Consider the following 11,924-nt stretch of genomic DNA (forward strand, 5'->3'; position numbering starts at 1 on the left):
CATACTAGGCAATGTTGGTAAAGTGCTTTGCCCAAGGACACAATGACAATGACTTGGCTCGTGTTAGATTCGAACCCCCAACAATTCGGTTGTTGGACATCCCACTCTACCACTGAGTCGTGGTCACCCAGATATACTGAACAACATCTCTCTCTCTCTGAGAAGGTGTGTAGATAAGGAGCTGAGAACGTTTCTGATTGTTTCAACTTTTTGGAGGTTTGAAGCAAACTTTTTTCTCTTTTTTCAGTGTCAGTGTTTATAAGTTGTTTCTTTATCATTTGTTGTGGCAGAAGCTGCACCCGGGGAGGCTGACTCGTAGACATGCCATCTTTCTCATTTAAAGTTGATGGTTTTAATTACATGGTCTTTGCTTCCTCAGAGACAATGAGGAAGCAACCAATGTTTTGGTTGTGGAGCAGAGGGGCACCTGATCATCTCCTGCCCCGGGGTGGGTGGAGCGCAGCGAGCGGCTGCGGCGGCTCCGGGCGGGGATACTTCTGAGGATGCCGCCCCTGTTGCTGCTGTGAGGCCGGGTTTCTTTCCTGCTCCGGTGGAGCCGTCTGTTACGGGGGTTCCTCCCGTGGCACCGGTCCCCGTGGTTTCTGTGGTGTCTTCTGAAGAAAAAAGTGAAGTCATGATGGCAGATGTGAATGAACAGTGTGACTATCAGGAAATGATGGAGGAGGAGATGTCAGATGATGATCTCCTCAAAGTGTCTCAGAAAAGAAAAATTCTCTCACTAGAAAAAAAGAGTAATAAAACAAAGAAGATGAGTGTAAAGTGTCCACAGAGTCAGAGTGATTTCCCTCTGACTCTCAGTCTGTCTACTCTGCAGACTAAAGGCACCAGGTTGCCAAGCGTGGACTTTTTATTCATTAGGTTAACCAGGAAGAGTGGTGGGGGGGTCAACATCGCCAGTGATAAACAGACTGAAAAAATTAGTTCTCAGGGTGAATAATCAGGTGATCAATGATGAAGATGATTCTTAGATGTTTTTACTTTTACTGACTGCTCTTCTTACTGTTGTTTCTTTTTGATCCATGTGTGATTTTAATATCAGCACCTTAAACCTGAACAGGTCTGATTTTAAACCAGCTGCTCTTTTTAAACTGATGGAGACTCAGAATTGACGTCATGTTTGTTGAAGAAACTCAGCATCACAGACAATGAAAGTGACTAGAACAGGGCTTTTAAAGGGGAGGTGATGATAAACCACAGGTCTGAGTGAGGGGTGGGGATTTTATTTGCTCAGCATTTTTTACCTTTTTCTTTTACTGTTGATGAAATCATTCCAGGTGTTTTATTGAAAGTTAAAGCTGTCTTTGAAAATGTGAAAGTTGTGTTTTTAAATGTCTATTCTCCCACTAACGCGGTGGACAGGGTGGCATTTTTAAACATTTTAAGTGTTAAGAACTGTGAGGATGATGGTTTTATGTTTTTAGGGGTGATTTTAACTGCACAGAGAATCAAACCCTAGACAGGAACTATCCTGAGCCACGCCCCCTTCCTCTCACACACTCAGACAGCTGATGGAGAATCAGGAAGTGATGTGTGGAGGTCTTTAACAGTCAGGACAGACAGTACACCTGGAGCCACAGCAGAGACTTCATTGTTTTAAACACCATTTCAATATTTTCAAGAGGTGTTTTATTCAGCCTGTGGGTTTTAGTGATCATTTTTTAGCCTCGAATAATGATTTTATTAAAAACATCCATTTAAAGAGCGCCTATTGGTATTTTAACACGGCCCTGTCACATGACCAGGCTTTTAGAACTGCTTTTAAATTTTTTTAGGAATCCCACAGGGAGAGCAGACCTGCCTTCTCTAGCATACAACACTGGTGGGATTTTGGTAAAACCCAGATAAAACAGCTGTGTCAGCAGTTCACTCGCGGTGTCACTACGGGGTTAACCCGGTTGATGAAGGATCTGGAGACGCAGGTAGTGGAGCTGCAGACTTTAGCAGACTCCACAGCAAATCGAGGGCTTTTAGACTCCCTCAAGTCAAAAAAGTCGGCCACACAGGGGGCCCCTGTCAGGTCTAGGTTTTTGAACATCACACAGATGGATGCCCCATCTCTCTTCGTCTTTGGGCTGGAGCGAAAAAATGGACAAAGGAAGACCATCCACTCCTTACAAACGGGTAGTGGCTCCTACACTGTAAAATTCAATAAGTTGACTTTACTTGAAAAAAATATGCAAACTTGCTGCCTTAAAAAAACTAATTTTTGTTGACTTAAGTTAATTAGATTTGATTAACTTATTTATTGTCAGTTAACAATACTCAAATGAACCTAAATAATTGAATTATTATAACTTAGTCATTTTGAGTTAACAGTACTCAATTTAACTTGAATAATTGGATTGTAATAACTTGTTTAGTTTGAGTTAACAGTACTCAAATTAACTTAAATAAATTAGATTAAAGTAACTTATTTATTGTGGGCTTTCAGTGATAGCTTAGTTCTTTTAAGTTTTTCTCCATCACATTCAGCTGTTGAAATAAAACAATTCTATAATAGAATGAGAATAGAGCAGGATATAAAAACTCAAGAACAATGAATGGATTAACAGTGGGTTTAAAATTTATTTTCAACAATGCATTTAACAAGACACATGGCACTAAACTGTTCTTTATGCTCGTTATGAAGGCAAAAATCACCAAATGTACTACATCATTTGAATTAAACATTAGCTCAAACAATTGAACTAAAATCTTTTAGTTACCTTGTAACATGCTGTAGCTTTGGACAAACCCTAACCCTATGCAGAATATAACATAATCATGTTGATGAAACAGTTAAAAGAAACATTATTTTCAGAGCAAATCTCAGAGAATCTTTATAAAATAATATTTCTTACTTCAGTAAGTTAGGTTTATGTTTGGTGCCTGTACTTTTAAGTAATAATCTGAAACCCAATGACAAAAGCACATTAACAAAAATAAATTCCTGTTTGTCCGCTCTTCAAAATAAAAACAAATCAAGACTGAAACCACAATTAACACTGGTTTCATCTTTTGGGCAACATTGATCAAACAAATAACACTTTTTCAAACAATACAAATATATTTGAAATTCAAATTTAACTTCAACATTATACCTAGAACATAACTTTAAACTTTAAACACAGAAAGTTTTTAATAGAAATAAGAACAATATTCTCACTAACAGTAAGTTGTGGCACTGTATGAACTGGTCTACATCAGTAGTTTATTTTTCAAACCTAACAATTTTGGGGGGAGGGCTTTGCTTCCCAATCCAAGCATGACGGCTTGAATGAACGTGAACGTGTTTGCTATGCATTTTGGGTAATCTAAGTGAAGGGCATATATAAGCCCAAAGATGAGGCAGACTGCCAGGGGAAAGTCCCTAATATTGTCCATGACAGTACCTCCCTCAATGATGATGGCATTGGAAATGGGTTGGAAGTGCACTGCATTTAGAAGCTGTTGCTGAGGATCTTCACTGACAACTGTCACTGAGGCGAGGACCTCTTCTTTAGTTGTATCCTGCAAAAGAAGCACACACACATGTTTTCAATCTGGTCTTCTTTTAGGGTAAAAATCCCCTGGTGCAAATAATTGACATTGTATTTTAATTCTGTGGACTGGCTTGTACCCCCTTGTGACGCAATTTGAAACCTATTTTGAAATATGTTTTAAATAATGTAGCATCATCTATTGAATGCAACATTACACAACAACTAAGTGCTACCATGTTTAATTATAAGATTACAATTTCTCTTTGCTGACACATTCATTAAAAGCAATGTACAACACAAGGTGTGCCCAGTAGTAAAAGCAAACATTAAAATATATTTCCAAAATACACAGGAAAATCATTTTTTTCTAACTCAGTTACTTTTCCAGGAATTTCATGATGGTGGGTCCACAGTTAATTACATTTGTACTACAAACCAGTTTACTCGGGATTCTGATCAGTTTTGAGTGAAATCATAATCAACCTGATTCGGATCAACTGAAAATAATTCTATTTTAAATAAAATGTGATTTGACAATACATTCAGATCAATATGTTTCATTCTTTCAATATGTTACTTACATAGCAAGTCTTGTACACTTCACTGGAGCCATCACCAAGTAGAATAGGAAGGCCTTTGAGGACAACAGAACCAAGTGCTGTCACATCTGGTGACTAAAAATACACAGAACAGACAAATGAAGAACTTCTAGCATTTTGAGGATGTGGGGGGAATACAGTGTGTTGATATACTGTTCTGTATTTACTCAGTGCATGCTCATCTTAGAGATAGGGCTTTAATTTTACTAGTATAATTGTTCATATATAAACATCCCACTTTCCCTGTAAACATTTTGTGTTAATACAAAATCAACATTTTAATTAAATGTAAAATGAAATGCCCCAGTGCAAGCATTAAGCAGAAAAAGCACTCACTTGAAATGGACAAACAACCATATGGTGGTACTTTTTTGTTACTAAGAATGACATAAAATCCTGTTGGATGAATAGTCCCCAACTGGTATAGGTAGCGAAAAATGATTTTAAAGAGCACATTTAAACTGTTGAAGTGATTAAGTCAGTGTACTCATGGATACATATCATTGGTCACATGTCTTGCTTGCTCTCCACAGCAGCATGTAGACAGCGTGACTTGTATGTGACAGAGGCCTACGGTGCATTGCCGCCACCCATTATAATGGAGTGTAATTTACTCAAAATCTGAAAAAGCACAACAGGACTCTTACCATCCAGTTTATGTGGCACATCAAGTCGGTCAGTTTTTGTCCTGACATTCCTTTTTTGGATCTTAAAAGTTCAATGAAGCGTGGGGTATGTTGGTCTAGGGCTTTGTAAAAGTCTCCTTCAAGATTCTTACTTGTGATGCGATTAAACTCAGCAACAACCTGAAAAATGGATAGGGGAGGGAGGGAGAGGGATAGCAACATTAAGCTTGATATCAATCAATTTATATTGTAGCAAATCTAAGAACTTAACATATGAAACTATGGTGAATAATACATAACTACTTATAATATTACACAAATAACATTACTTCACATAATGCTAATAAAATCATTTTACTAATTTGTATAGTGCAAGAGTTATTTTTTCATGAAGATAATGTCCATGTATGGTATCCATGTTTTAAGCGGTAATGCTTTAGCAAGTAGGCTCGCTTTTCAGTAATAAATGTGCAGTACTTACAAGTCCACTGCATCAGATAATACTGCTCTGGTTGACCTGGAAAGACAAGATAATTTTAGCATTGAGCACATGTAAATAATAAGTAAAGTTCAAATTTTACTTTACTGCCATAAATTAAAATGTGCAGTTATTTTATATATATATATATACAGATTTTTTTAAATCACAAACTAAAAGGTGAAATCATTTTTTTTTTTTTAAATTAATGTAATTGATTATTTTTGAACAAATGGACAATAAAATATATAATCCAACTGTAGTGGTGTTATTTTATGTCTATTACCCTAACCCATGAAACAAATACAAATATTGAATGATATACCTTTAATTGCTGAGACTGGGTAATGGGTGAACAGTTGACCCTCTGCTTCAGCCTGAATGGGGGACTGTGAAAAAGAATATCCAATTAAGGCAATAATTTCAAATATATACCCATACATGATTAACCTTCAACAAATCACTGTCATAACTGTGTCCAAATATCAGAGATATGTATTTTATAGCTTTTTTCATATTGAATTGCTCATTTTAGTATAGTGCTTTTGCCATTTCACAGAACAGCACGAATGCAGTTAGACACATTCTGAGTGTGCCCTAATCCAGACCTTCCCCTAAACAAGACATACTACAGAACTCACTCACACGTGCTGTCCCTGAGAGGAGTAAAAGACAAAACAAGCTTAACACTGGTTTACACTATAAAATCCTGAGAGAATTTAATTATTCAAGTCACCAATTCTTTTTAAAAAGGTGAAAATATAATCTAAGACAGTACATTGCAATCCAATAAGAAACTTTTTCAACACAAAATTATAAACACAGAACTAGGCATCAATATGGTGCCACTAATAATCTATTGCTGGAGATTATATACAGATTTTCATAATTTCTATCACTCTATATTAATAACTGAGTTTAGTGATAAAAATGTAATGATATAGAATAAAGTATATATAAAGATAATAAAGATATAAAATAAAATATTCTGTAAACGTCAATAAAATACCTCAAACGTTCAAATCAAGATTGTTCACTAATGCACAAAAAACACTTAATGCACATGATGTGTCCTATATTATATAACTCAAAGTTAGTAATAATAATATTTTTTTCTCGTGTGCCATGGTTTATTCTTTGTAGCTATCCTAAATCGTAAAAATGTGTTTTATTTAGTAAATTAAAAATGTGTATCATTTAAACCTAATAAAATAAAATAAATGGTTGATAATTTTATTCATTTATTTATTCATTTAATGATAATTGTTTAATAATAATAATTGTATTTTTCTCAATCATGTTATTTTTTTTAGCGTAATAATTTAACTTGTAATCACATTTCGATTAATTGAACAGCCCTACTAGAAAGAATGAGAACAGCTACAATTTTTCAGTGCAGGTTGATCAGACGGGGGTAGCAGTATATACGGAGAAAATCACGTGCAAGTAGAAATGACACGTGCGCAGAGCAGCAGCTGCTGCAGCGCACATCCATTTAAGGTCATGCACTGGACCCAATAAGGTCCGTGTATTTCACGGCCATCCGTATTTCGTTTACAAATAAAACACTTTCTCTCTCACTTGTGTCAAAGCGGGACAACGTCTCAATTTGCGGGACGTGTGAAAAGCACTAAAAATGCGGGACATCTGGTCACCCTACACACAGTTTGCTATCACACAACCACAAGAGGAGAGAGGAAAAAAGAGGAAAATATGTACGTACCAAAGTGAACTCAACACAAGTACTCCCACAACGCCGACGATAAATTCAAAATGCACGCCACTCACCACTCTCTGAGCATCCAAGATGGCCGTTTGCGTGTACGGGAATGTTCTGGAAGGCGCGAAGTTGACGAGGCAGATCTGCGCATGTCTGAAAGAACCCGCAAAGGACACTGGATACAATTAATTATTTTTTCTAATTTGACTTAACTAGGATACATTAAGTTAAGCAAGTTCTTCAACTCCAAATTACTGCTTACTTATTTAAAACTAGTGTTCATAACAAGTTGATGAAAACTGAGTTTGGTTCACTTATCATATTTAATTAATTTGAATGTTAGCATTTACAGTGTAAGTCTCAGACTCGTCTGAGATTAGGAAGCATGCTGCCGTTTTTTACAAGAACCTGTTTAATAGTGAGTGGACACACAATCCAGATGTGCACGGCAGCTTCCTCAGCAGTATCCCTCAAGTCAACAAGGCTGACAACAGCGAGCTGGCAGCAGAGGTGACGCTGCTTGAACTTCACGCTGGCACCATGAGCCTGCAGAGCAGCAGAGCTCCAGGCATGGACGGCCTTCCTGCTGACTTTTACAAGTCTTTCTGCTCCATAATAGGACCAGATCTGCTGGAGGTCATTAATGAAAGCATAAAGATCAGCACACTGCCTCTGAGCTGCAGGAGGGCTGCCATAACCCTGCAGGAACTGAAAAACTGAAGGCCGGTCTAATTGCTGTGCACGGATTATAAAATCCTGTCTAAATCTCTGGCCCTTAGACTGAGAGAGGTGATGGCGTCCATCATCCACCCTGACCAGACCTACTGTGTACCTGGCAGGTTCATCAGTGACAATGTCACTTTAATTGGAGACATTTTGGAGCTCTGTAGTTCGTTGGGTGTAGAAACTGGTCTGATTTCAATAGACCAGGAAAAGGCTTTTGACCAGGTTGAACATCAGTACCTGTGGCAGACTCTGGCTGCTTTTGGGATCAGCCCAGGTTTCATAGCCATGGTCCTGGTTCTCTATAGTGACATTGTGAGTGTTCTGAAAATGAACAGCGGACTGAGCACACCATTTGAGATCAAGAGAGGGGTGAGGCAGGACTGTTCTCTCTCTCTGGGATGTTGTATTCAATAGTCATTGAGCCTCTGCTCCACAGCCTTAGAGCTACACTTACAGGTGTGTGTTCTCCCTTTAAACTGTCTGTGTACGCTGACGATCTCAGTGTTTTAGTTCATTCACAAAGAGATATTGACGTTTTAACTGACTGTGAAAGATTTTGGTTCTTTTTCATCTGCTAGAGTGAACTGGGGGAAAAGTGAGGCTCTGATGGCGGGAGGGGGGGAGCTGTGGGAGTGACTCTGGCTGCCCGTGGCCTACAGTGGAAAAGAGGAGGCTTCAGGTACCTCGGAGTCTTTCCGGGGATCAAACCAGCACAAATAAAAATTGGGACAATGTCTTGGAGCAGGTCAAAGGTCGGCTGGGGAAGTGGAGGTGGCTGCTCCCAAAAATGTCATAGAGAGGCCGAACCTTGATAGCAAATAACCTGGTCTAACCAGTAACCAGGCAGTTTTAGTGGATTTTATTTGGGATAAGTTACACTGGGTCCCACAGAGTGTCCTTTTTTTGCCTAAAGAGGAGGAGGGGCAAGGCCTGGTCCATCTGGCCAGCAGGGGCGTGGCTTTCTGCCTCCAGTTTATCCAGAGGTTACTGACGGGACCAAAGGACACTCTGTGGAGACCCCTGTCCTGCTGCATTCTGCAGGGTTTTAAAGGCCTGGGTCATGATTTTAATTAGTTTTTAATAAATATACCGAACATGAGCATGTCTCATCTGCCTGTTTTTTATAAAAGTGTTTTTAGAGTGTGGAACCTGCAGAAGAAGGAGAGAAGGGGGCAGGTGAACTCTCTGTACTGGATCCTCCAAGAGCCGGTCCTGTAGGGGACCTGTCTGGACCTTCTCAGCTGGGCAGGTCAGAGTCTGGCCTCGAGACTGCAGGCTGCTGGGGTTGTTACTCTGGGGCAGGTAGTGGAGCTGGCTGGACCCCTGATGGATGACCCCTCTAGACTCGCTGCCCGGCTGGGACTGATGTCGGTAAGAGTCACACAAAAGCTCTTGGAACATTGGAGACAGATACTCACGGGACACGACCGCCTGCTTTTAAACTCCCCTTTTATTCAAACGGTGACTGATCAAGACCCTTTTCCTGCCATTTCCCTGGCACCAGATTTTAAAGACTGTTCTGGTCCTTTAATGGAACATATACACCCTGTACCACTGGATGGAACCACAGGGAAAACCTTTTACAGACTGATGGTGAAAACAATTAACAGAACAAGACGAGCCAGGTTCAGAGCGTTTTGCTCCCTTTAGTCACAAAACCTTGTGACACAAAGACTCATGCAATTATGAGTGAAAAAACTAAATAAAATGTACACAATTAACCACTTGGTCTTCTTGCAAAAATATAAACATTTAAATCACTACTAAACCATTAAACAAATGCAATGTCATGTAGACATGCTCACAAGATGGACAAAGTAACAATAATCATTCTGCTGTTCCATTTTGTACCACAAGATGGCGGTTTTTGCATGGCAATACAATCCAATAGCAGTAATTTCAAGACACAAAAACAAACTCTTTAAACACACATAAAGTATCTAAAAGTTATACAATCAGGTTACTTTAACTCTTAAAGTATATACTCAGCCATTACTTTCTGAAGTGTAGAAGAACTTTAAACCAGGAAGATGTAGATGTTTTCATCTATCCACCATTACACTGCACACTGACGCTAGCTGGCAGGTTGATTACCCATGATACCTTGCGACTCTTACAAGCCTCTTCAAAATAAAATACACCTTTGGGTAATATTAATGTGCATTTATGCTTTTAACGTTACAAACTAACACTGGAAGACAACAATTAGAATCAACTCTTTTTAAGAAACAAATTAAACTATTTATTAACCTGCAGGGCAGAACACACGTCATCTGAAGAATTTGCCTGCATTTCGGATTTGTATAAATTTTCATAAAAACATTTAAATGAGTTGTTTATGGTTGGAGGGTCAAAAGCCTGCCTGTCAAGGTCATCTGTGACGGAGGAGATCATTTGGGAGTCTGTATTCTTCTTTGTTAGATAGGATAAATATTTACCTGTTTTATCTCCATGCTCAAACATTTTCTGTCTAGCAAATCTGATTTTACCTTCTGCATCTTTATTTAGAAGGAAGTCAAAGATGAGCTTTTAATATATTCTTTTTCTGCTCTTTTGAGTTTCGATTCCAGAATCACTCTCTGCTCATCTTGTCTACGCCTCCTACTGGGGGGGTTTGTAAACATTCATTATAACAATTTCCTCCCCATGGAGCACCTTTCACAATCACATAACGTCCACCTGTATCTTTTATGCAGTTGAGTAATTTAATTTATAAATAAATAAACCTGCCCAAAGTCCCCTTGTTGTAATTTAAATGACTGTTCTGGAGCAGGGCTACATGCACGCCCCCCCCCCCCCCCCCTTTTAAAATAAGTTAGAATCTTTTTACAGGTGTGTGGACACATTAACATTCCAGGTACATAACTACAAACTACAAAATAAAATCCTGTTCGAGGTATCTGACCTTTTTTTTTTTGTTCCGTAATAATAAAGTGAATGAGCCAAAAACTAAAGTAAAGAACTAAGTAACAACGAACATTCACAAACAAAGTAGGAAAAAAAAGAGTGCATTCAAATTGTACTGTGGCAAAAAAAAACTAATGCTGTCTTTCTCATCCAGAGGAGTTTGAGTGGTCGGGCTTTCTGACAACTGGAGAACAAGTCCAGGAGGACGAGGGTACAGGTTTGACCTGCCCCTGATAATAATTAACAACCAGTACTCACGACACGAGTATCCATTATATCCAGAGAGAATGTTCCAATAAGCAGCTCACATCAACATCAACAGTCTGGTGGAAAGTTTGTCCATATCTGGAGGGGTCTCCTTCAGTGAGTAGATGTATTGATCCACCTCAGCTGGGTGATGAAACATCCTGTTTTGTCCTTGGTAGGTGACTTTAAATGAGGCGATTTCACCGAGTGATTTAAGACGCTTCTTTACACCATCAAACCTCGTTCTTTTCTGGAGGACAGCTGCTGAGAAATCCTGGAAGATCATAATAGTGGTGCTTTTGTGCATTAACTTCAGATTATTGCATCTCCCACGATGCATTCATGACACGTTGTTTATCCTGATAGTTATGAAATCTCACCAGAACAGGCCTTTGATTGGGGGGAGGTTTAGGACCCAGCGTGCTGTGTTCTCTCTCCAACTAATTTCGTTTCCATGTTTAAGATCTTAGGGAGTCAGGTCTCAACAAAGCGCGTTGGGTCTTCTCCCTCAACCCCTTCTGTCAGATTTTTACGCCGACCTCTGTTTTCCAGATCATCCGCACACACCGTCAAAGCACAAACCTGCTCCTCCAGAGTTTATTACCCAAGGGATCCGTGGCGTCCTCCAACCCAGCCTCCGTGATGCGCTTTTCATAAGCATCAGATTTTAAGAACAATGTTCGATGTAATAGTGCTTATTGGCATTTTAACACAAGTCTGACAAAAGATCATGTTTTTAAAAGGCCTTTTAAAATATTCTGGCAGAATCATAAAAGTGGAAGGTCTGATTTCAGTTCTCTGCAATAGTGGTGGGATGTTGGAAAGGTTAGACAGTTGTGTCTTCAGTACACGCTCAATGTCACTTAAGGCTCTGGAGAGAGAGGTGGAGGAGAGTCCACCAAAGTCAGGTACACTCCACAGGAAATAGAGAGCACATTGAGGCTCTCAAAGACAAACACTACTCTATCTGACCTTCTGGGGGTCTCTGCACAGGGAGCCGTGGTCCGCTCTTGGTTTCACTATGTGGCTCTCATGGATGCCCCATCACCTTACTTCTTTGGTTTGGAGCAGAAAAACAGCCAGAGGAGGATGATGCACTCTCTGCGCTCTAGCTCTGGTCAGCTACTGACGGAGTCGGCA

General features: G+C 39.3%; 1 long non-coding RNA gene across 1 annotated transcript; it reads right to left on the bottom strand.

Moving 5' to 3' along the window:
- Nucleotides 1-3,372: 3,372 nt before the first annotated feature.
- On the bottom strand, nt 3,373-5,651 carry LOC114471609 (uncharacterized). The gene is made up of 4 exons (XR_003674996.1): nt 5,511-5,651; nt 5,189-5,224; nt 4,064-4,156; nt 3,373-3,510 (listed from the first exon to the last, which is right to left on the bottom strand). It is a non-coding gene; the product is annotated as an uncharacterized LOC114471609 (long non-coding RNA).
- Between the last annotated feature and the right edge of the window lie 6,273 nt (nt 5,652-11,924).

This window comes from Gouania willdenowi, chromosome 10 (genome assembly GCF_900634775.1).
Source record: "Gouania willdenowi chromosome 10, fGouWil2.1, whole genome shotgun sequence".
Lineage (NCBI taxonomy): Eukaryota > Metazoa > Chordata > Actinopteri > Blenniiformes > Gobiesocidae > Gouania > Gouania willdenowi.